The sequence below is a fragment of the Lepisosteus oculatus genome, chromosome 1 (genome assembly GCF_040954835.1).
Source record: "Lepisosteus oculatus isolate fLepOcu1 chromosome 1, fLepOcu1.hap2, whole genome shotgun sequence".
NCBI lineage: Eukaryota > Metazoa > Chordata > Actinopteri > Semionotiformes > Lepisosteidae > Lepisosteus > Lepisosteus oculatus.
In genome coordinates, this window is record NC_090696.1 from 70,998,812 (window position 1) to 71,021,265 (window position 22,454).

Genomic DNA, 22,454 nt, shown 5'->3' on the forward strand with positions numbered 1-22,454 from the left:
TTGGTTTATCTTACCTGGGTAAGTGATTAAGTGTGAACCAACAGTCCAGAAACACACATATAAGAAAATGAAGGACAGACAGCAAGAAGAGAAAACAGACAAGACCACAAGAGAGATATCCAAGCCAGTAGTTCCTTGTTCCAGATCACCACGGAGGGTCAAATTGAAGTTAAGTATTCAAACCTTGCTAAGAGAGCTTGTTATTCTTTAGTTTCCTGGGTAACTCTGATTTCCTGTGTTAAAAAACCCCTTGGTTAAAAACAGCCTCTCCTAGTTATTGAGTGCATTTCAGAATGGGGTTCTCCTTTATTTTGTGGCATCCACGTTTACAAAGAAAGAGAACACAGGTAGTATTCTATTTAGTTTAGAAGGCAACTTAGCTGTTATTTTTTTACCTTTGTAGGAATTATTAGACCTCTGATACGCCATATTTGTAAATTCATACATAGGGTAACTTGTATGTTATATGTTTATGTTGTGTGTAATGTGCGTCACTGTCGTTGTAATAAAAAGTGTGCCTGAATTATTACTTTTTTCCCACCAAAGCTGTGTCAGAAAACCAAGAACTCACATGCCTCTAACTATACAAACCAGTCAGATATATTCTTGGAAAAATCTCTACAAGTTGGGGGTCATGATTATTTGTTTTACTTACTGATTTATCTTCTCAGTCAATTTCCTGACATTTCTCTGTTTTTGAAACTTCCCATTTGTAACAGTATTAAAAGTAAGATAAGATAAGTAAGATAATAGCTGTTACAGATTTATATTTATTTTCATATTTTGTGAATGTAACAACCTATTTCAGCTGGAAATCCAGATTCTCTTTGCCCTAAATGAAGATCTTCTTGTCTCCCCAACAGCATACATTATTTGTCTAATAAAACAAAATGCAGCAAGATAGAGACAATATTAATCTATAAATATACATATATGATAAAGGAAATTTGGTAAGGTCTACTGAAGTTATGTTGCCTAGCCTGTCAAATTAAATCAACCCAATAGCATCACAAATGATTGTGAAGTACAATGAAACACTATTATTTAAATAAGGTTAAAAGGCTAAAATGGATACCCAAATTTATGTACACTTTCTGCATGCCTAAATCTAAACTATACTGTTACCTCCCTCTTATGCTTAAGTATAAAATAGTGCAGCCAAAATGCTGTACATACAGTATAAGTACTGTTAAAAGATTAATAGCTAATGTTATTTCTCTGAAGTAGGCGGTACATTCCAATAACAGTTGTTAAGTTGTAAGAAATATACAGTATTTTACAAATACAATATTATACAGAGATTTGTTCTGTACATGCTCTGTATCAGTCTGTATTATAAAGTACATTCATACCCCCAAGGTACTAGGCTAGATCACAGCAAAATCCATTTGAATTCTAGCCAGCGAAATCTTTTGAGAGAGATATTTTCAAATAGAATAAATCTTACCCAAGGCCATATGTTCTAGAGTTTCCTTTGTCTGAATTGCATTGGAACCCTTCTCTTCATAATACCCAAAAGAAAAAGTTAATTGCAGAAAAGGTTTTTGCCAAGTGGACCTCCAGCAGTGTGTTAATACTGTTTATTCATCTGTGTGTTCTATGACAGTCAAAATGTTAGTAACATGAAAACACTTCTCCTCATTCTCAGTGCTTCTTCATGATTAATAATGTTCCAGAAAAAATAAATGTCTGTACTATTTTAGCCATGGCAATCACTTCCATGCGAGAATGTTTAGACATTTATTCCAGAAATGTAGACTTGTAATACATTTTAAATTACCTCAATGTATAAAGTACAGAATTATTAAAAAGCATATTAGATTTTGTGCTTGTAATTAGCTGCTTGTTAAATATGGGGGAAAATTAAAAAGAAAAACTAATTTATGAACACCAGTGATTAATTATTTCTGATGCTGGCATTGTAATTACAGTATTTTTAGGTTTTGTGATAAAATTGATACACATGTTGGCAGATTCCTAAAGAAATAAAGATGTGGTTTAAGATCAAATTAAATAAACTGATAAAAGTACAGTATCCAACTGCCCAGCAATCACTAGTTCCAAATACCAGTATATAACTGTTCATTTGCAAAAGTGTCAGTTTGCGTTGGTTGGTGTTGCAACTGCGAGGTGGGCAGAATTTATGTTTTTATCTTTAATAGTTCACCTGTAAATGTGCAGGTGAACACTGCAAAAGTGCAGTGTTAATGTTGGGAAAAGTTTTTTTTTTCCTGTATTATCTTCTGTTTAAGCATAATTATGTATTGTATGTGTACGTTTATGACAGACGGTGCTTGAGGAAAGCTCTAAGCATAATCAAAGACCCCACACACCCCAGCTACAGACTTTATGATCTGCTACCATCTGGAAAACGGTACCGGAGCATTCGGGCGCGGACTACCAGACTCAGAGACAGTTTTTACCCCCGCACTATCAAACTGTTAAACTCCCAGCCTCTCTCACTCTCACCTCACCTCTCACCTATGATCTGAACCTCACAGTGCCTTCTTCCTTTCTTTCTTACCAAAAACCCAAACACACATTGAAAATCTACCTCTACCATACATGTCAAAAGCTCACTCCCCATCATTTCTATCCCTTTATTTTATTCTGTTGATGCATATTTTTGCACATAACCTGTTACCTTTTTGTTGTTTTATGCACATTGCCTGTTGTTGTTTTATGCACATTGCCTGTTGTTGTTTTTTGCACATTGCCTGTTGTTGTTTTTTGCACATTGCCTGTTGTTGTTTTTTGCACATCGTCTGTTGTTGTTTTTTGCACACTGCCTGTTGTCTCTGTCTTTCTTTTGCTACACAATTGTATTGTTGTTGTTGTTTTTTTCTCTTTGTACTACTTATGTCCGTGAGCTAGCTAAATAGCATTTCGTTATACCATATACCATGTATATGAGTGTAATGACAATAAACTTGAACTTGAACTACTTCACTATTTTTGAGTGAATTAAACCATAATCAAGGAAAAGATGGCCAAGCCCTTTTTAATATATTAACACCATGCAAACAAATTTTTAGTCTGGCTGTGTAATCAGCAATTTAGAGAACCATAATTGTATTAAGTTAATCTACTGTATATAATGTAAATTACTGTATATAATGTATTTTATTAAGTTAATCTACTGTATGTAGTACACAACTACAAAAATAGTCCACCAGATTTTTAATTTTATACCAAATGAAATCCCTACAATGATTTCAATATGCAATGGAAATTATGTGGATGTCCAAGGTACAGTACGTACATCAGTTTATTATTGCTAAATGCATTTGCTAAGTAAACACTTTTATTTTTGGCCATTTATAAATAAAATTCCCAAAATATATTAAGTATTAAAAAATTATTTCTATTGTAGATAGAAAAAAATTTAATGCGAGACATTTTCACAATGATCGTAGGATGGATAAATGGAGCTCAGGTTGGATAATAATCTTACATTCTTTTATTGTTGAAGATTACAGGAGGGATGGAAAGGTTTTAAACTGATTTAAAAGTGATTCTGTTAATAAATTTCAGCTGCCTCAGTTTTGCCTAGATGCATTGATAATCCTAAATCAATATAGCTGTTAATAAATTTCACAAACAAATGACTGGAAGAAAGAATGCACACGTGATTAGTGTGGCAGCAAATTAAAATACTAGATTTTAAGTATTTTCTTAAAACATAATAGATATTTTCACATCACATGGATGGATTTCAAGTGCAAACCCTTAAACCTCACAATTTTAGCTCTCCTTAGCTGCCCTGGATTTTATCTATTTCAGACTGCAGAGTGGTATAGGAAAGTATAGCAATTCATCTGGTGAGGTTTACACATCCAACAGTATCTTTCCTATCACATTCTCAAATGGCTTACCTCTAATCTCAGCATGTACTAGAATATAATGAAAGAAATGTGTTGGTCACTCACTAAGCCACGTTCTGTAAATGGCACATACTGATTAGAACTGCAACTGATTTCACAACTGAAAATAGTCACACCATACAAGATTGTTGCCTATACAGTATCACTATTATCTTAATTTTTACTTTTTTTATTTACAGTACATGGACTGCAGTGTACATCATTATAACACTGAAGCATCATACAATGTGCTTTCTTGTTGTTATTCAAGGCTTTTCATTTTTAGACCTGCCTCTCCTTTCAGGGAATTATCTACAGTTTAACTGTATCCATACAGTATTTCTATCTACAGTATCTTTCTATCTATTTCATTTTACAGATGATCTTTAGCTATGGTACTCTGATTTCTGATTTTCTTTCTATATAGACTTTTAATTATTAAAATTAAATATGATTGAAAAAACAATCATTTGAAACAATAGTGACAATATCTCAGTTTGTACTTTTAGTAAAATGATTATGAGGGATCCTTGCTTTAGAACTGATTGATAAATGGAATCTGTGGTCTATTACATACAGTAACTCCTGAGACTTGGTATATTGAAAGTATAATTGAAAGTATAAGATAATGTACTGTCAATTATCAACAATTTCCACACATAAAGTTTTAAGTTTTAACTTTATTATTTGTCTATATTGCAGTTACTTTGAGAAAGCTGAAAATAGGTTATCTTCAGCATGTGCACAAATCAATTCCCTATTCATTACGACCTCAAGCGAAGATAAGAAACAAACGTATATAGGTGACTGAAATCTCTCTCATCTCACACCTGATTTGTAGTTTATTCAGTTAGAATTTCAGTTTATGGTTGTTTCTGCAGGACTAAAGGATTTAATAAAAATCGATAATTAAATAAATAATTGATACCACTTATCAGTAGTACGGTGTCTCTTCCCAAATCTATGTTGCTCCAGGAACCGAATCATGACTAAGAAGAGATTTGAAATGAAATAAATGCTGTTAGTACTTCTATAGTAAAAGTGTTGCCTATTTTTCAGATATGTGTGTGTTTTTAGATTATATCAATTAATGCTGTCAGTTGATAACTAGAAGTAATATATAAAGAGAATAATGCTCTAGAGTGCTTAAGCACAATTAAGTATCGATTTAACACAGCTCTAAAGTAAGAGCTGTCCTTGCATTTGGATGAACACACTGAACTTCAGCTTTGGTAAGTAAGAGCACCTCTTCATCTACATTAGATTTCAGATATGTAGAAAGTAGTTGTCTTATGCTAGAGAGCCAGCAAAATGTTTCAGCCGTGGAGCCTTCTTGTGTTTTCTTTCTTCTTTTTTTCAGCATGGAATAAACCTATTACTTGTTCCTTTGCAGCCTACGCATGCTGACGCAGCTCCCCACCTGAAAAAATATTCTAGCTGTACATGATATACTGTAAATGTGATGTTTTTGTTGAATGCCCAGTGTTATTCTCCAGTCATTCTGAGGCAACAGGTTGAGTTTTTGTGGACAGATATATACACTATTTACTCTATACAGTACATGCATATTTTTTTGCATCTCCACAGGAGTACAGTCCTCTTGTCTTGTTTTGAATACTTCAGGCATTCACAATGACCAAAGATCCAGGTAGCCATACCATTATACTAATATTTAATGGTGACTGGATCATTTTAGGTTAAATCATCTTTCTTAGAGAATCATTAGAGAAGATAGGACAAAAAGAGGACAGAAAAAGGAAAGAGAGTGAAAAGAGAAGCACCTCCTTCAAAAGCCCAAGAGACCAGGCTACAGTAGGTCCAAGTAATAACATGCTTTAAGAGCACTGAACTCTGAAGTTAGACTTAAGTAGATGTCAACTCAAAAGAAAATGTTGTCAGTATCATGTTTGAACCTCATAGTATTTGAACTATTTATCAGGTTTTTTATGTAAAACATCATGCGGTCTGATGTAGCCTTTTTATGATAGTTTTTGCCAATATGGCCAGGGGCAGTGATAAGAGCAGTTATTGACTTCTTGCTGAATATGATTATCATTGAAACTGTAATAACACCAAATGATTGAAATGATTAGATTCAGATCTAAACATTAGGCACATTTTGAAACAAGTAAAAGCATATGTGGATGGACATTATAGAGGATCTTTAATATTTTGACTCCAGGCCTAATCATGAAAAAAAGGAAAATATTAACAGTTCAATTCCTTTCTCTTTCATCAGCACTAAATTATGTCTTATTATTTTGTTAGTAAGGTTTAGAACAGTTTAAAACAACTGAGATCAACACATTACATTATTAAATTATTTAATAAAGATATTTATTATATATATTTCATTAATGTTATTTAATTGTGCATTTTGTCCAGAGGCACTAAAACCTACCAGTTAAAACATTTAGTTGTGACCTAAAGCAATTTTTACATTCACCTCTTTACAATAAGTTAGATTCCTTTGTTGCTTTAGTACCTCTTAAACTGTTCCATTTCACTTTAGGCTATGAAAATGAGCTCAAATTCTGCCAAAAGTACTTTCATAAACATTTATGTTATGAAAAGAATATTTTCACCTATAGTTTAAAACATGAGCAAGTTTTTTAAAATGTTCTTTATATGAATAACTTGATTGATCATCGTATAACTGGTGTGTCTGAAAATAAATCTGACTATATTGGCAGTAGTGATTAAAAGTGACAAAATTAAAATATGCGATACACATTGAATGTCAGTAATAATAACTGACAACTAAATTAGTTACAAACAGAATGTGGTATAACATCCAACTTAATTGTATATTTTTATAGCCTTTGTTTATTAAAATAATAATTAGAAATGTAGATTTTTATAGTATTTTTTCCAAGTGGGGTCAACGGGTTTTAAACCCGTTAAAAATATTCTTAATTATATGCCGTTCTGTTAAAGCATATAGTGCATAATTTATTGGAAGCACAAGAAACACAAGAAGCTGAACAGCTGAGATGAATGTGTTTCAAAGTGATCACAGATAAATGGTGATGTATGAAGATGTTTCTGCAGTGACTTCTTCTTAAGGTGTATGTAAGATTACCATGGTTATAGAGACATACAGCAGTTTCGCGACTTAAGTGTTAATCATGATTGTTTTATCAAACATATGCATGTTCTATTTTCAAATAATTGAAAGAGATCTAGACAAACTCTGTCAATTCAGGCCATTCAGCCATTTGGTACAGTAGGTAATAGTTAATTGATCCAGTGTCTTATCCAGTCATTTCTTTAAAGAAGCCAGGGTTTCAGCTTAAATACAATGGACATCTTTTTTTTCAATTATTTTCTAAAATACTTAATGTTTTTATTTAAAAATAGGGGCCATTCTACACTGTTCTTTCGCCGAGAATGCATGGTTACTTTATAATGGCATTTTATTTGGATAAGTGTAATATATTGCATGCAGGTAGTACAGTACGAATATACAATGTAAATCGCCAATCGAGGTATTAAATTTAATGACTCACTAAACCAGAAATATCAAGGAATTTCTATGAGCTTCTTTATCTAGTCTCTTTTGGGGAAACATAATAAGGTAAATAATAATAAATAAGGTCAAACATAATTTAATATATAATTTATAATTATATATTAAATATAATTAAATATGAATGAATTATGAATTGAATATAACGTTATATATATAAATTATATATAATTAGGTGTGCAGGACTAAAATCAAGGAAAGCTGTGTTATGTAATACACTAGTTACAACCGTTTTAGAAAGCTCAGTTTTCTCCATTATGCTATTTGCATTACACCCAACACATCCATTAAAATGATGATGATTTTACACTTTTGTGCCATTAGTATTAGGCTATTAGGTTAGGCTGTTTGGAAAAAAGTGGGTACAGTGAAGATCTGCAACTAATGGGCAGAGTCAACAAATGAATTAACGCTTTACAAAAAAATTCTTTGAGCAGCTCCTAATACTTAAGGTTTTAACTAAAGAAATCTTGTTCATGCCGTCATTGGAAGACCTGAATTTAATTCAGCAATGTGGGATACTGTATTTTTCTTCTATGCCTGAATCCATATTCTCTGTTATATGAAGCTCCTTAATCTTGAAATTGATTTGAAGCCATATCAAGGCTTTACAATCGCATACTACCTGAGCAAGAGTAATATGTTTCATAGAAAACCAGGTGGTAGCCAGTCTCTTGATCTCTGCCCAAATTAATTTAACCCTACTTAACATAAAAACCATGAAAAAATGCTGCTGATACAGCATTGAGGAGACTTGTCTCTGAATCCTACTACACATTTATGTTGCTGTAAGTGCCAGGGATGACTTGAAATATCTAATTTTATTATCCACAGTACTCCTTTTCTGTTCCATTGTTGGAAAAATGTTTGAACTCTTAAAACTGGAACATGTGATTTTAATGACCAAGCAAGGTATACAATAAACTTTACAACATAAGTGCTGGAAATTGTTGAATTCCCTGTGTATCATATTGTAGCAGTGCATGGTGTTCTGAAAGAATCCAGCTCAAATGTTCTTTGCATTTATCGAAACAGAACTGCCATCTAATGATAGATTAAATGCATTCGCAGCATGCTAGCCTTTCTATTTCTAATGGGCTACATAAAGTCATAAAACTGCATGCTGCAAAAAAAATGCATAAAATGTTTTTTTTTTATTATTTAGTGCTCATTTTAGATTCAATTTCTTCCTCTTTCAAGTTGGTTCTTTTGTATGAACTGAACTTTAATACAGTACATGATGGATGGTTAGAGAAAGAGGCATTTAGCTTTACTTAAGTGCACCAACTTTTTTGTTTTTTTTTCCAAATGCCTTCCATTCTTTAAATCAGGGTTCCAGTTGTCAAATGTCAAATGCCAAATTGGGTTCCAGTTGTCAATGTTGTCAATGTTTGTTAAATCGGCATGTGTTACTGATAATGGGACCACATCTTGCAGACCCGAATGTTGGTGATTGCATAAACATTTATATACGAACAAATGTATTTAAGGAAGTGAAAGTCTTTTTGTTCCTGTCTGCCTCTCAGTGTTGTAATGCATAAAGGATAATTGTTGTTCATTACAAATCATATTGACAGCAAGACATTGGAATCCTGAAAGGTGTTCCTTATAAGGCAAATGAACATATACTGTGTGTAGGGTACTCTGTGGCAGGTGGCACCACAATGAATCTTTACTATCTGGGATAAGGTTGGTTTGTTGCCAGGAGCAAAAGGAACCAAAATATGCTTTAAGCTCATCTTTGAGCAATAACATTCCTTCAGCTACCCAGTGTAATAATAAAACAGTAGAGTAAAGTTAGTTCTTGGGTTCTGTTCCTTTGCCTGTCAACTATGCATTTATAGTAGCTAAGTTTCCCTTTGTCCATTTTGGATTTTCTTCAAATTCCAAAAGCCAGGTGCCCTGTGCTTTTTCTTCCTGTTATACAGTACATGCTGTATACACCTGATGGCACCATTAATTTGAGGTGGGTCTGCTTTCTGGTACAGTCAAGAAGGTTGACTGGACTGGTTCTACAGTATTTTCCTCACAGTCTAGGAACTGCAGAATGCTGGAGTTCATGTACTGTATAACCTATGATGTCACAACTCAAACTTTACTAACCCATACAAAAAGGATGAAGGAAGAGGTCAGGAAAACATCTGGGATAAATGTACTTTGCGGAGGTCCCGTAAAAGAAACTGCCATTACATAGCATTATTGGAATTTATTATCCAAACTGTGCTTGATTCAAGACACTTGTCAATTATAGCATATTTTTGTATTTCACATTAGCATTTAGCAACTTTCTGACAGCCCCATTGCCTTTTCTGTTGAATTTCATTTTTTCATGCATTATTGCATTTGAATGAACTTGAATTTGAACCAATTCATTTCCTTGCCCTACAACTTCCGCTCTTGCGCGACATGTTTTATAATTACCATTATTAATGTGCTAATGACTTAATCATTCTCTGGATCATTTTACTATGGCAAATTGACCTGAAATAATTAAATAGATTAGTTGCCAACATCAGCCTCTATAGACAATAGCACTGAACTGCAGTATTATTGTCTTTTATAAAAACATGGACAATTTGCCTAGGTCTTAGTATGAAATTTGATGCTTTACCACTCTACATTCTGAGCACTTAAAATACATTTTTTTTTCATAAATGTAGCAGAAATAAATAAAATAAATTTCACAAGTGAAAATAACTTTTTGGCTTGACTTTATTGTATTTGATACCCACAATTTTGCTGTTTTACTCACCTCTTACTTCTTTTCAATGGATTTCTGCTGAGGACTAATCTAAAAACAGAACAAAGCCAAAAATGAAGGCAGACACTTATGTTTGCATGGTGAGCTACACAAATAAATACATGCAACAAATGAAGAAATGCATGTTTTGCTCAAGTGTTTAGAATAATATTGAATTGTTTTTAAACCCCACACATAAAATCAATTGTCCATTGCAGTTTTTATTTTGGTGATTTTCTTCATATGGAAGAGGTGTTATTGGGGTCAACAGGGGGCGCTCACTCTGAGGACTATGTCCCAATGCCCAGTATAATGACAGGGATACTATAATGTAAAAAGGCGCCATCATTTGGATTTGATTCTCTTTGGTCATTAAAGATCCCGGAGCGTTTCTTGAAAAGAGTAGGGGTGTAACCCTGGCGTCCTGGCCAAATTTCCCATTGGCCCTTACCAATCATGGCCTCCTAATAATACCCATCTATGAATTGGCTACATTACTCTGCTCTCCTCCCCACTGATAGCCGATGTGTGGTGGGTGTTCTGGAGCACTATGGCTGCCATCGCATCATCCAGGTGGATTCTGCACATTGCTGGTGGTGGAGCGGAGCCCCATTACCTGTAAAGTGCTTTGAGTGGAGTGTCCAGAAAAGTGCTATATAAGTATAAGGAAATATAATTATTAGTTATTATTATTTGTCGATTCTGCATTGTAAAGGGCCTTAAAGAATAAAACTGCATTAAAAACCCTTAAGCAGATGCAAATGCCTGGTTGATAAGTGCCTTTTTAGGTGTGGTGTTTTCAGAAAGAGATGTACAGTACTAAAAGATTGGAATACTCTGAATACAGTGATTTCACCAATTCATTTCTCTGTAATTGAATTACAAGGAAGAAACACAGTGCTACAAGGGAGGCAAAATAGTTTTTAATAAAAGCACAGTTCTATTGCTGAGGATGATTATGAAAATGAAAAAAGCATATGAAAATATATAATCAATTATATATTGGCATACATCTTCAGTACAACTGCTTTACTGTAATACTGTACTGCTGTTTCTTAATGCCACATTATTTCTGTTGCAAGATTATTACCACATGTTTCAACTCTGCAGTATTAGAAAATACAACTCCTTACATTTTTAAATTAAATAACATTTATGTCCCATAAACAGACACCAGTGTGAATATGCATGTTTCTGTCACTCCATGTATTCCCAGTGCACTCCATTGTTTTTGTCTTTGTCATTATGTCTCTTTAATTCTTGTTTTGTTTTTGACTTTTTCAGGTCTCAGGAGAGGGAATGTTCCACTGATTTTCAAACCTGCAAACTCAGGGTAAAGCTATCTTGTTTCCTATTGCTTTTTTGGGGGAGATGTGCTATCATTAGGATTCTACATACTGTAAAGCTAATCTTTATAATCGCCATGCAAAATAAAACTAGGTATTATGTTTAGCACAGGTGTACTTGTGTTATGCACTTACAATAAAACTGAATCCAGTGATTCTGGATGTGTGGGAATGTATTGTACATATACTGTAGTGTTTCCATTTGCCAGGCAGAAAATCAGAAGCATGTAGCCAAGCTAAGGAATACAATTTTAGGTTCAGCATATTTTGGGCATGTTTGGTCTCCCATGGTTTGCTAGTTCACATTCCTATTAGTTATGTGTGTGGTGAGGTATTATCAAGCTCAACCAGTCTCAGGAGCTTCAGAAGCTTTCATATAAAAGTCATTGTAAATACTTGATATTGGATCATTTAAAAGTTTCAAATAGATTCCCTTTTTTTCTATAAGAAATGTATTAAGGGAAATACTTTTATAAGATGGATATTAAAGTAAGGGAACATATTTACTTTCAAAATCTTATATATATGCATTTAAGTTTATGTTTTAAAAGTTTATGTTTATGTAAAAACCCAATGCTTTTTTAAGCATGGGTATTTTGTCTGCTTTTTATCCTTTTTATAGGGCCGGCTTGTTTTGATGTGTGAAAATACCTTATGTCATTCAGAATCTAATATGCCAGCAACAAAAAATATAGTACCCAGAAAAAAATTGCAATTTTATTTTATTTTTATTGTCACTGTTATTGTTTTTTAAGGACAACTGTGATTATATTTTAAAAAAATGTTATCTCCCCATGGTTGTTTCAAATTTCAGAAACATTACAGTACATACATGTACTGTACATACAGTATTGTGTGGTTAGGATCAAATATCACAAAGAAATATGTCCAACCCTGCATGTCCATTTCATGATACATAACTTATGAAACCAGTTACACATTTAATTGGTTTATTTAATTAATGCAAGTTTGTAATGTTGTTGTATTAGCAAGAAAACATTATATATTGTACATATATTTAATGTGTTATACAGTATAATCAATTTACAGAAGTTACTGTATATGAGGTGAATGTTCATCAATAAATGATGACCTAGGAATTCATGTTTTACAGTTCATAGCATTATTTACCAAGAATTAAATTTTCAATACATGGAAGACACTAACAATAACTTAAATTCTTATGTACTTTATATAATTTAATGTTCAGCATGGAAAATGCTTCAGGTTTTTTAGGCTTCTTGGATCAAATGGAAAGTTGATTATCAAACATAGGGTTTGGAATTTGTGATTGGCAAGTGAGAAAACTTTAGTCTTTAGTTTAAATAAAGCAAGGCCAAAACAAAGAGTAACCGTTAGTCCTTCAAGTGACAGCTGCATCATTTTGTCTCCTGCACTGTATCGTACAGGTCAGAAATTGATAATGAACAGAAACCAGATGAGACTTTGAATATCTTTTTCCAATCTGCACTGAGGTCAGAACTTGAAACTGTTAAAGAGTGTTTTATACACAAAATAATCTAATAGACAGCAACACACTATATAGTTATTGATTTTTGACCAGAATTCAGAAAATCCTGACATTTTAACCACAAGACTTTCACTCATATCATTTTTATATTTGTAATCTAATGGCTGTAGAACTACAATCCTAGTAGTGAGAGGTCAAATACTGTCTGGACGACATAAAAATCATTGGAAAGGAAAATATTCATAGTGAACCAAATGCTGCCCTTTTCTTTTCCTTGTGGCATTGAAGTATCAGCGGGTTTGGATCATGGATTTTGACTGGTTCATCTTCTCATCTGAAGAGAAAGTGTCTGATTCACATGAGCTGTTTTGTACACATGGCTTCAGATAAAGAGCTTTGACCACTGAGATGGTATAGTTGTTCGCTGGAGATATGGTCTGTCAGTCTGAATTCTGCCATCATCTTGTAAAGTTTGTTGGTAAAGCCTGTTCATCTCAGATTCCCTTGTCAGTAAAGCCTGTTCATCTCAGATTCCCAGGGTTACGTGAGCAGCTCTTAAGACTGTGTGGTAAAACAAATGTATGTTTTATGAGTGCTATATCAATACCAGGGGTTTGAAGCGTGGTACTTTCTCACCTGTAAACCTTTCTGACATTATATTATTTTGTTTAGAATTAAAGTAGGTAAAATTCTCCCACACAAGTAATCACACCTCCAAATACTTTAAATATTTTATTTTAAGCCAATTCTATGAATTGGCTTCATTACTCTGCTCTCCTCCCCACTGATAGCTGATGTGTGGTGAGCGTTCTGGCGCACTATGGCTGCCATTGCATCATCCAGGTGGGGCTGCACATTGGTGGTGGTGGAGGGGAGTCTGTAAAGCGCTTTGTCTGGAGTGTCCAGAAAACCGCTATATAAGTGTAAGCAATTATTATGAATTATTATTATTTTATCCCTTTCTGGTATATTCTATTTCTCTGCATTGTTTATCAGTCTGGTGAATTTTAATTTATTGTTAGATATATTGATAAGTTCTCAACACCAATCTGATGTTTTAATTATGTACAATTAAAAACCTGGTACAAATTAATTGGAACACTTTAAGGTTTTATGTCTTGAAATTAGTGGTATGAGTAGAAAGGTAAATTCATTAAATTATTCAAAAACTGAAAATGCTACTGTGTTCTGTTCAGTCATTTGTTCCAAATGGAAGAGTGTGGTAGGCTAAAATACCATAGTATATGAGTAATGCTTGTCTATGCTTCTGTCTATTACTTATGTGTCGTAAATGACTCAATTTTAACCATTTTTAGCTGTATGTATTTTTAGCAGTGTTTTCTTTTACTATTTTATAGTATTTGCATCTGTGACATATTAGAGTGGGCAAACTTTTCTTCTGAATTTTCTTATATTGTGTATGATTCCATATGTTCATGCTGCAGTCCTTGTTCCTTGAAGATTTGATGATAAAAATGTCTTTTCCTTTTCTTTCAAATTTCCTTTTTTCTTTCTGAGCAGGTTTTGGCACAGTTTGGGTTGATCAGGTGTACCATTGTCAAAGCAATGGTGGTGAAGATGGTTTTCTAGTTTTTATACACGCCATGCATAATTTTGTCTGAGCTTCAGTTGTTAGTTTAATCAATACATGTTGTACAGTATGTACAGTTATTTACAGCAGAAGAGTTTTTTTTTTTGTCTCATGATCTATATTCTCAAAATCTAGTTTCTAAATTATGAAAGCCCTTTGTGATTGTCCAGACTGGGTGGCTCGGGTGCCTGACATTTACATTGCCAGGGTCTGACATTCATACCCTGTCTGTCCCTATGAGGAAGGTTGTTGGGTACATCACCTCATTACCTACCTTTGAGGAAATGGGAATCTATCCCGCATAACCTAAACTGACTTTTCGAATGTACTGTATGTGCATATAATATGGATGCCTTTCAACACACAATGAGAAATATGTCAGTGATAAGAAGGAATTTTCACATTTGATTGAAAATGTAAGTACTGTAAAGACAGTGGCTGTGATGGGCATCCTGTCTGGAAATAATTTGCTAAGTTCCAGTAAACTACAACCATTTCCAGGAATAAATGACCTTGTGATAATGATGTAACAGTGTTATCTGTAAGTCTGTTGTGTCTTAAAGAATATATAATTTATTATCGAAGAATAGATGCATTCTAATGAAAAAGTATTTTGTTTACTGCCACAGTTAGTTCACAGAGTCAGTGAATCAAATCTAATATTGTCATTTGTACAATTCTCTATCATGTCTTAGGCACAATGTGAACTCACCAGTGTACATATTGCACTTTACTATGTCAAAGAGTTACAAGACTTTGCTGAAAATGAAAATTGGTGAATAAGATTTAATCTGTACACTTATTCAAATGTATCAGACTGACCTGATTTACCATGTTTAATACAGATACTGAGTTTCTTCACATTTTCCAACTGGCAAGATGAATTGAGAAAGGAGGGGAAGGGAATTTTAAACAAGCAAAGAATTGAGGGTTTGCATTTTTATCTAGACTTATTTTTTATATTGTTATGCCTGAAGAAGTAATCTTCACACCATTCAAACAGCAGTTTCGTTCCAGTTTGTCATTTTGAATGCATCCATTCAAGCAGTATTTCTGTATGCTGTGGGTCCCTTGTTGATCTTTACCTTTGCCTTTTTCATATTCTAGCAATTTCATGATGTCCTTTACTCTTTAGGGATATTTAAAATGGCACTGCAGTAAGTTTTGTTAGTTTTTAAAAAGGACTTTTACAGGCAAACTCACATATATAAACATAATTGTGCTTGCAAAAACATTATTGCAAGGCTTTAACATAATACATTTCCAAATACAAAAACCATTAGATGATGGAACTCCACAGCACATGAGTGGCTTGGGGATTGTGTTTTCATTCTTTATATTTTGAAAAGACAATTGATTTAATATCTCAAAAAATGTATTTTGTCTGTATTACATTGGACTAAACACATTTACAAAACCATCTGAATGACTTATAAAAGGAATGCTAGTATGCCTTTTATAGTGTAAGCAATAATGAATGGTGGACAGCAAATGCTTTCTAATGTTAACTACATGCAGATTGCATTGTGCACATTCCCATATTTGATGTAATATTTATTGAATCTGCTCTTCATTTTTATTGATTGTTACAGTATATATAATAAGTTAATGATAATTAAATCTTGCACTTAATGATGTCTCCTCTTAACTTCAGGGAATGAATCTGATGTTTCTACAGTAATAGTTTTTTTTGTAGGTTTCAAAACCAAAGGAAATGTGGCATTATGCAAAAAAAGGATTGTCTCATTTATGGAATAATTACAAAATTACTCATAACTGAGAGTTCAATTTGGACTGTGAGAAATTGTAACACTTTTAAAGGTCCTACATGTTGTTGGTTTGTGTATAAGGAATTGGAACATGGAACTTAGACCTTGTGCATTGACTAAAATACATATCTTGTTATGATTCAGGTCTGTATACTTTAGGAATCTATTGGCAACACATACACTACAGACCATCACAGTCAACTGTCTGGTCTCACACTTCTACAGATCTGATATCAACTCCATGTAAAATATATGGTTTTGAATTTAACTCAGTTTAGTAGAAGGCACCCTTAAAAAAAACTAAATAATATCCAAGGTGTATCAACAAAAGTATTTTGCATGCATATCTATTTCAACAGAAAAAAGTGTTATAAAGTGCTTCAGTGTGAAACCAGATAAAACAGTAGCTCCACATTATCCCAATCATTAATTCTGAAACAAATTCTGGAAGAAATAAAGATGAAAGAAAGCATGGCATAAAAAGGCAGTTTAATGGGCTGAGGAATAATAAAATGTTGTGGTGCAGAAAAGCAAAAAGTTTTGGGTCTTCTGCAGTGGTGAACCTGCACATAATATAATACTGTATATCAGGTAAGTTATTCTTTGTAGACTGGATCCCTTTCTTTTACAGGAAAGATCTTAAGTACAGACTTCGTAAAACTAGGAGGAAATACTGTATATTGTATGTTGCAATTCAAGAAATGCTACACTAAAAATATGTATTTGTATATTTTATAGTGCTTTATTTTTAATACAATTACAACATTAACTTCAGGAAAAATGTCAATTTTTAGATTCTACCATTCTTACATAATTGTGGAAGTTATACTACAGCATAGACTACTGTATTTATATTTTGTTAATGTCTTAATATTGCAATGTGTACAGACCCAAGCACAGTGGTAGCCTTACAGTTGGTGCTTAGTGATTTATTTCATCTAAAGATACTGTAGCAAAAGGGGCAGGAATGAGATAGTAGAGGTAAAAGCACAAAACAGGGTCTCTCAGAAACAGATTTCAGTATGTAACTTTCTTTTTCATGTTAAATGTCCATAATGGAACATACTGTGATGTTGCGTATTACTGGACCATATACAGATGGTATAATACAGAAGTAAGTGGAGTAGGACAACGGGGAGGAGACGAGGATCAGGGCAGGTTGACGAACAGGGGGGTGTGACGACAGTGAAGTGGTGCTCGGGGGGCATGGCCATGGCGAACAAGTCCAAGGGAGTCCAGGAGGAAATCCGGTCCAAATCCGGGTGATCCATCCGAGATGAAGACAAGACAGAGTTAAAAACCGGAACGGGATCCGGTACAGGGCCGGGAAATAAAAACAGGGTGACGAGGCCAGGCGCTCTGGGCCCCGGACTCAGCTGGGTCAGGACGCAGATAGGAGGCCTATGCCCTCAAGCAGTGGACGGAGGGCGACTTGGTGGCAGGCGGCCCTGTGGGCGTCCGTCTTCCAATGCAGAGCCGGGAGTAGCGAGAGCGCAGGATAAGGAGGGGCAGGATTGAGGGCAGGTGCGCGGAATCAGAAAAACAAGAAAGAGCCAGAGCACCCTTAAGAGGTGGGATTACGATTGTGACACATATGGTTTTAATTTTGCTTTCCATTAGTTTACAAATTCAATAGTTTTTGCTCTGAATGATTTTCTGTCCTTTAACATAACAGGTTTAGATTTATATTCTAGGGCTTCTAATATACAGTATGTGTTGTAAAATGCTAGACTTTAATATTGTTACTATTAAAACAACATACTGTATTTTTTAATCATGAACACAAGGTTAATATACTGTATGTTTAAGTCCATTAATAAAAGTGTTAATCACAGATCATATCCATCCTATAAAAACAGAATAGATCATCAGTACAGCAGGTTTCTTGGGATAATTGAGCTGATCTGTTTTTGTTCACTTATCTATTTGTTCACAAAATCATTTATTTCATCATCATCAAAAATGTTATCTTAAACCTTAAATGTTTTTTTTTTTTTGTATTTTGTACATTATATTGTATAGTATTTTATAGCCAGCTTTATTCAACTATTATTTCTAATGTATTGGCATTGGTCTTTTATCTCACCCAATAAGCTGTTTTAATTTAAAGTAATCAGGTTAAAAAGAAAACAAGATTAGAAAACGCCTCTGCCTGACACAAATAGGAATTGATTCAATCCTAAATTATGAATGCTAGTAAAAAGTACTTTAAACTGTAGTCCAAAAAAGATACTGACTCATTTCATGAAACCCAAAAGGTAATGAGCTGTATAAAGCTATAGTTTAAACCTTTTTCTTTCTGAAGGGCTGGCCTCTAAAGGTGTCAGATATGGCTACCGTCAACAGAAATGTAGAACACTGTTGTTGGTCAGAGCTTTAAAACCCAGGGGGAGTATGTCAGTTTCACTAGAATGGGCAGTATAATATGTCCACTTTAACCTTCTACCCACTATATTCAGTGAGGAAATTTACACATGACTGAATTAGGGAAGGTGATTCAGGATTTATAGGCATGTAAGAAGCCCTGTGCATTGCAGTCTTTTAGCATTTGCTATAATTTAGTATTTTATCTTTGTTCACTTGACACTTGTTTGCAACATCATCCAACACAAGTAGAGTTCACATCATTAACTTACATAGTTCATGATTAAAAAGTAGCTACAGCTTCTGTTAATCTAAACTGGCTGAACAAGGTGTTGCAAGACTTGCTGTATGTTTGAGTTTACAAACTTAGAAGCTTATAGCTTGTGGCTGTGTTTTAAAGAGACATTATCTTGTAGCACTTGTGCTTCCAATTGAAAAGTTACTTGATGAAACAGCCACAATTTTTTTTTCTCAGAGAACACAGTATTCTAAATGATAAAATCCATGTTAGGTTTGTCAGTTTACTGATAGCAGTAACTGTTTAATGGTGAAATATAATGGAGGAACAACAACGGTCTGATCCTTTTTCAATAATAAACTACATCATTTGGATCATTTGATTATTTTGTGACAATGTGATCAAACATGCACCAGCATTAAATTCAGTTCTAGAATGAACACCCTAACTTGTTGCAAGGTCATATCTTTTAGGAGTTGGAGTTCATCATTATAGAACAGCAGAAAGTTCCAACTTACACCCCCTCCACAGCCAAATCACTTCCTTGTAACCTCCTTAGGGTAACCCTAAATTCAAAAGTGATACTCCTTTACAAAAAATAACATAAATCAAAGTACAGATTCTGACTGCACAAATTTAGTGAGTAGTTGTCATAGTATAATGAACAAAATAGAATAACACAAAAATGCACCACTGCATAACAGTAAAGTCATTTATACCAAACCACTAAAGAGGTAAAAACACTGCCCGAGGACAGAGCTGCTGTATGTGAGGGATAACACAGAAACAACACCTCGGTAAATTAGCTAATCCATTGTTACAAAAGGTAGGCACAGAGGGGCTAAATGAAACACTGTACCTTAGTCCAAGAGAGGATTTAACTGTTTTAATTAAGCAGGAGGGTTTTAGTGGGAGAAATGCTTTCTGGTTGTTGTCACCTGATTTTCTTGGCTTAATGCAACAACAAAGTTGTTGTATTTATTTGTTATATTTTACAAATAAAAAAAGAAATGCATGAGTAATTTATTTCAGACTTCAGGTGTTTTGTCATTTGTTTTTCCTCCAAAACAGGTTTTTATATTCACTTTCACTCAACCATTCAACAGGGGCATTTATGTTTCATACAAACAAATACTTTGTCATGAAGACAGACATTCTGGACAATGCTTGCTGTAAATCACTAATTGACAGATGTTCCCTTAGCTGCAGTTTATGAATATGGTACAGGATGAGCCAACTCCACAATAGCTGCGAATCCAGGAATGCTATTCCCCAGCTAATTCAAACTGTGAAGCAAGTTAAAAACTGAATTGAACGTGAAGATGTTCAGAGGAAGTGCTGGAATGGCAAATTGTTTGGCAATCAGCTTATAACAATGTGGTAGTAGTTCAGGTGGGTAGCTGCGTCAGTATGCGTAGGCTGCAAAGGAACAAGTAATAGGTATATTCCATGCTGAGAAAAAGAAGAAAGAGAACACAACGTTTCAGCCGCTGAGCCTTCTTCACATTATAACAATGTGGTTTGGACTTCAGAAATGAATATTGAAATTTAATATTCAATGGAATATCAGCAACAATGACATTGATAGGCTTAACTGTCAAATCTTCCCATCAGAAAAATATGATTATTTAAGTAAAATAATGCTTTAAATTCCTCAGACCATATTACCAAAAACATCCAATGGAATAGAAGAAGCAGTATTGGCTGTTATGGGAAAGCGACTGATCATGAAACTTTTTTCCATGCTATTCACTAAACTAATGATTTTCATAGTTAGCATCTAACATGAAACAAAGTATACTGTGTCCTTGCATTATTAATCACAGTGCTTTATAATGCATGTATACAAATCCTAGTACAAAGCAAATCAACTGTTGTGCAGAACTCCTGGATATGTGCTTTAAAAAGGCACACCAATGTAAGAGTTTCATGAACTCTTTTAACATTTGTTTAACAAAGAACACGAGCATAATTATTATTTCATGGAATTCAGAACATCATTCACTCTTACTGTCCCTCAGTAGTACGTTAGTTACACAATTATGTAACAATTATGGAATATTGAAATTATTAACTATTCCTCAAATTGAATCAGATTTTCCACATTTATTTCCTGATTTCCATAATATGCGTGAATTAATGTGAAACATTGATTCTGTATTTAAACAATTAATGCTATAATAATACTTACATCCTTACTTTTGTCTTTGTACTGCTATACACATCTCATTTATTTTATTAACTTCAGTACAGTCATCACAGTACATTCATATACTGCAGGTGCCCTCACATATTTACCAGGGAAAATATGATTACTTACATTTGAATGATTCAATGTCAATCAGTGGAGAGCCTGGAGAGCTAAATGTGTTTTTTTCCCTGGTTATTTCCTTTTTTAAGAATACAAATTTAAATAATGGAGAGAATACCGGTAAACTGTAGCCATAGAGGTTAGGAAAAAAAATGACACATACAGTAATGATAAATATGTAGGACAAGATGTGTACTGTCTTGATGTGTACTGTCAAAGTGCCTACTTTAGAAAACAATACATTAAGTTAATATTTATTCAGTATGCTAATTTGAACAATGAGATTACTGTATATTATGCTAAATCTGTTAGTGTAGTAAACATTTCCAGGTGATGTATGTACTGTATTATTTTTAATATATTATCTTTAACCCACTGTAAAAGTCAGACACCCTTTACTTTCAGCTTAGTAACGACCCCTTTTCCCCATAAGTACTGACTCAGCAGAAACAGGTAATGCACTGGGCCTTAGCTTTATACAGTATCATAAGAAGAGGCACACAACAGGTCTTGATTTTACAGTTCTAGTTGTTAACAATAGTCAAGCATACAGTAAGTGTCTATACAAGTCCCATGATTCTCTGCATCTGAACATTAAACTAGTGTGATTAGTCAGAGCCCTCCATCAGACTGGTGCCCCACTAAAACCTGTATTGTGGCTACAGGCCATGGCTATTCCATTTGAGAAGTGATTTGTTTTCAGAGCTATGAGCTATTTTCAGAGCAAGATTGAAGTGTTCATTTTTGTCAAAAGAAAGGATGGAAGCTTTTCTAACAGAAGTTATTTTAATGTAAAAATATATTTTTTACTCTTACAGTATGTAATGTGTTATGTTTTGTGGCATCATTAAAAAAAAATTAAGTACATTATGTGATTATTTAATGACTAAGGCAATTCCAGAGCAGAATGTTAATTTAATTAATCCTTTGAGCTTTTCAATCAATAGATGGACAGTAATCACAAAATTTGTGATCCAATGGGGACATCATAACAGAACATGTAATAAAGGTAATTAAAAATTACATACTGTAAACTCTGGTCTCCTATGGATACTGCACTTTGGTGCTCCATATTTATTCAATTGTTAATATTTTGGTGCATACATTTTCAAGACATTTTGCAACTTTTAGAAACATGCTTACACCACAATAAACCAAAATATTAACTTTAAACTGTTAATATACTGTATATACTCTTGACAAAAGCAACGTGATTTTATACACAAGTATAC

General features: G+C 33.7%; 1 protein-coding gene across 48 annotated transcripts in view; it reads left to right on the top strand.

Moving 5' to 3' along the window:
- The window catches only part of LOC102695388 (protein tyrosine phosphatase receptor type D), a 650,800-nt gene that overhangs the window by 264,441 nt on the left and 363,905 nt on the right, over nucleotides 1–22,454 (top strand). For all 48 annotated transcript variants that reach the window (XM_069192221.1, XM_015345576.2, XM_069192240.1 and 45 more), the window contains one exon: nucleotides 11,417–11,465. The gene's annotated coding sequence lies outside the window, so the exon portion shown is untranslated. The remainder of the gene's footprint in view (nucleotides 1–11,416; nucleotides 11,466–22,454) is intronic.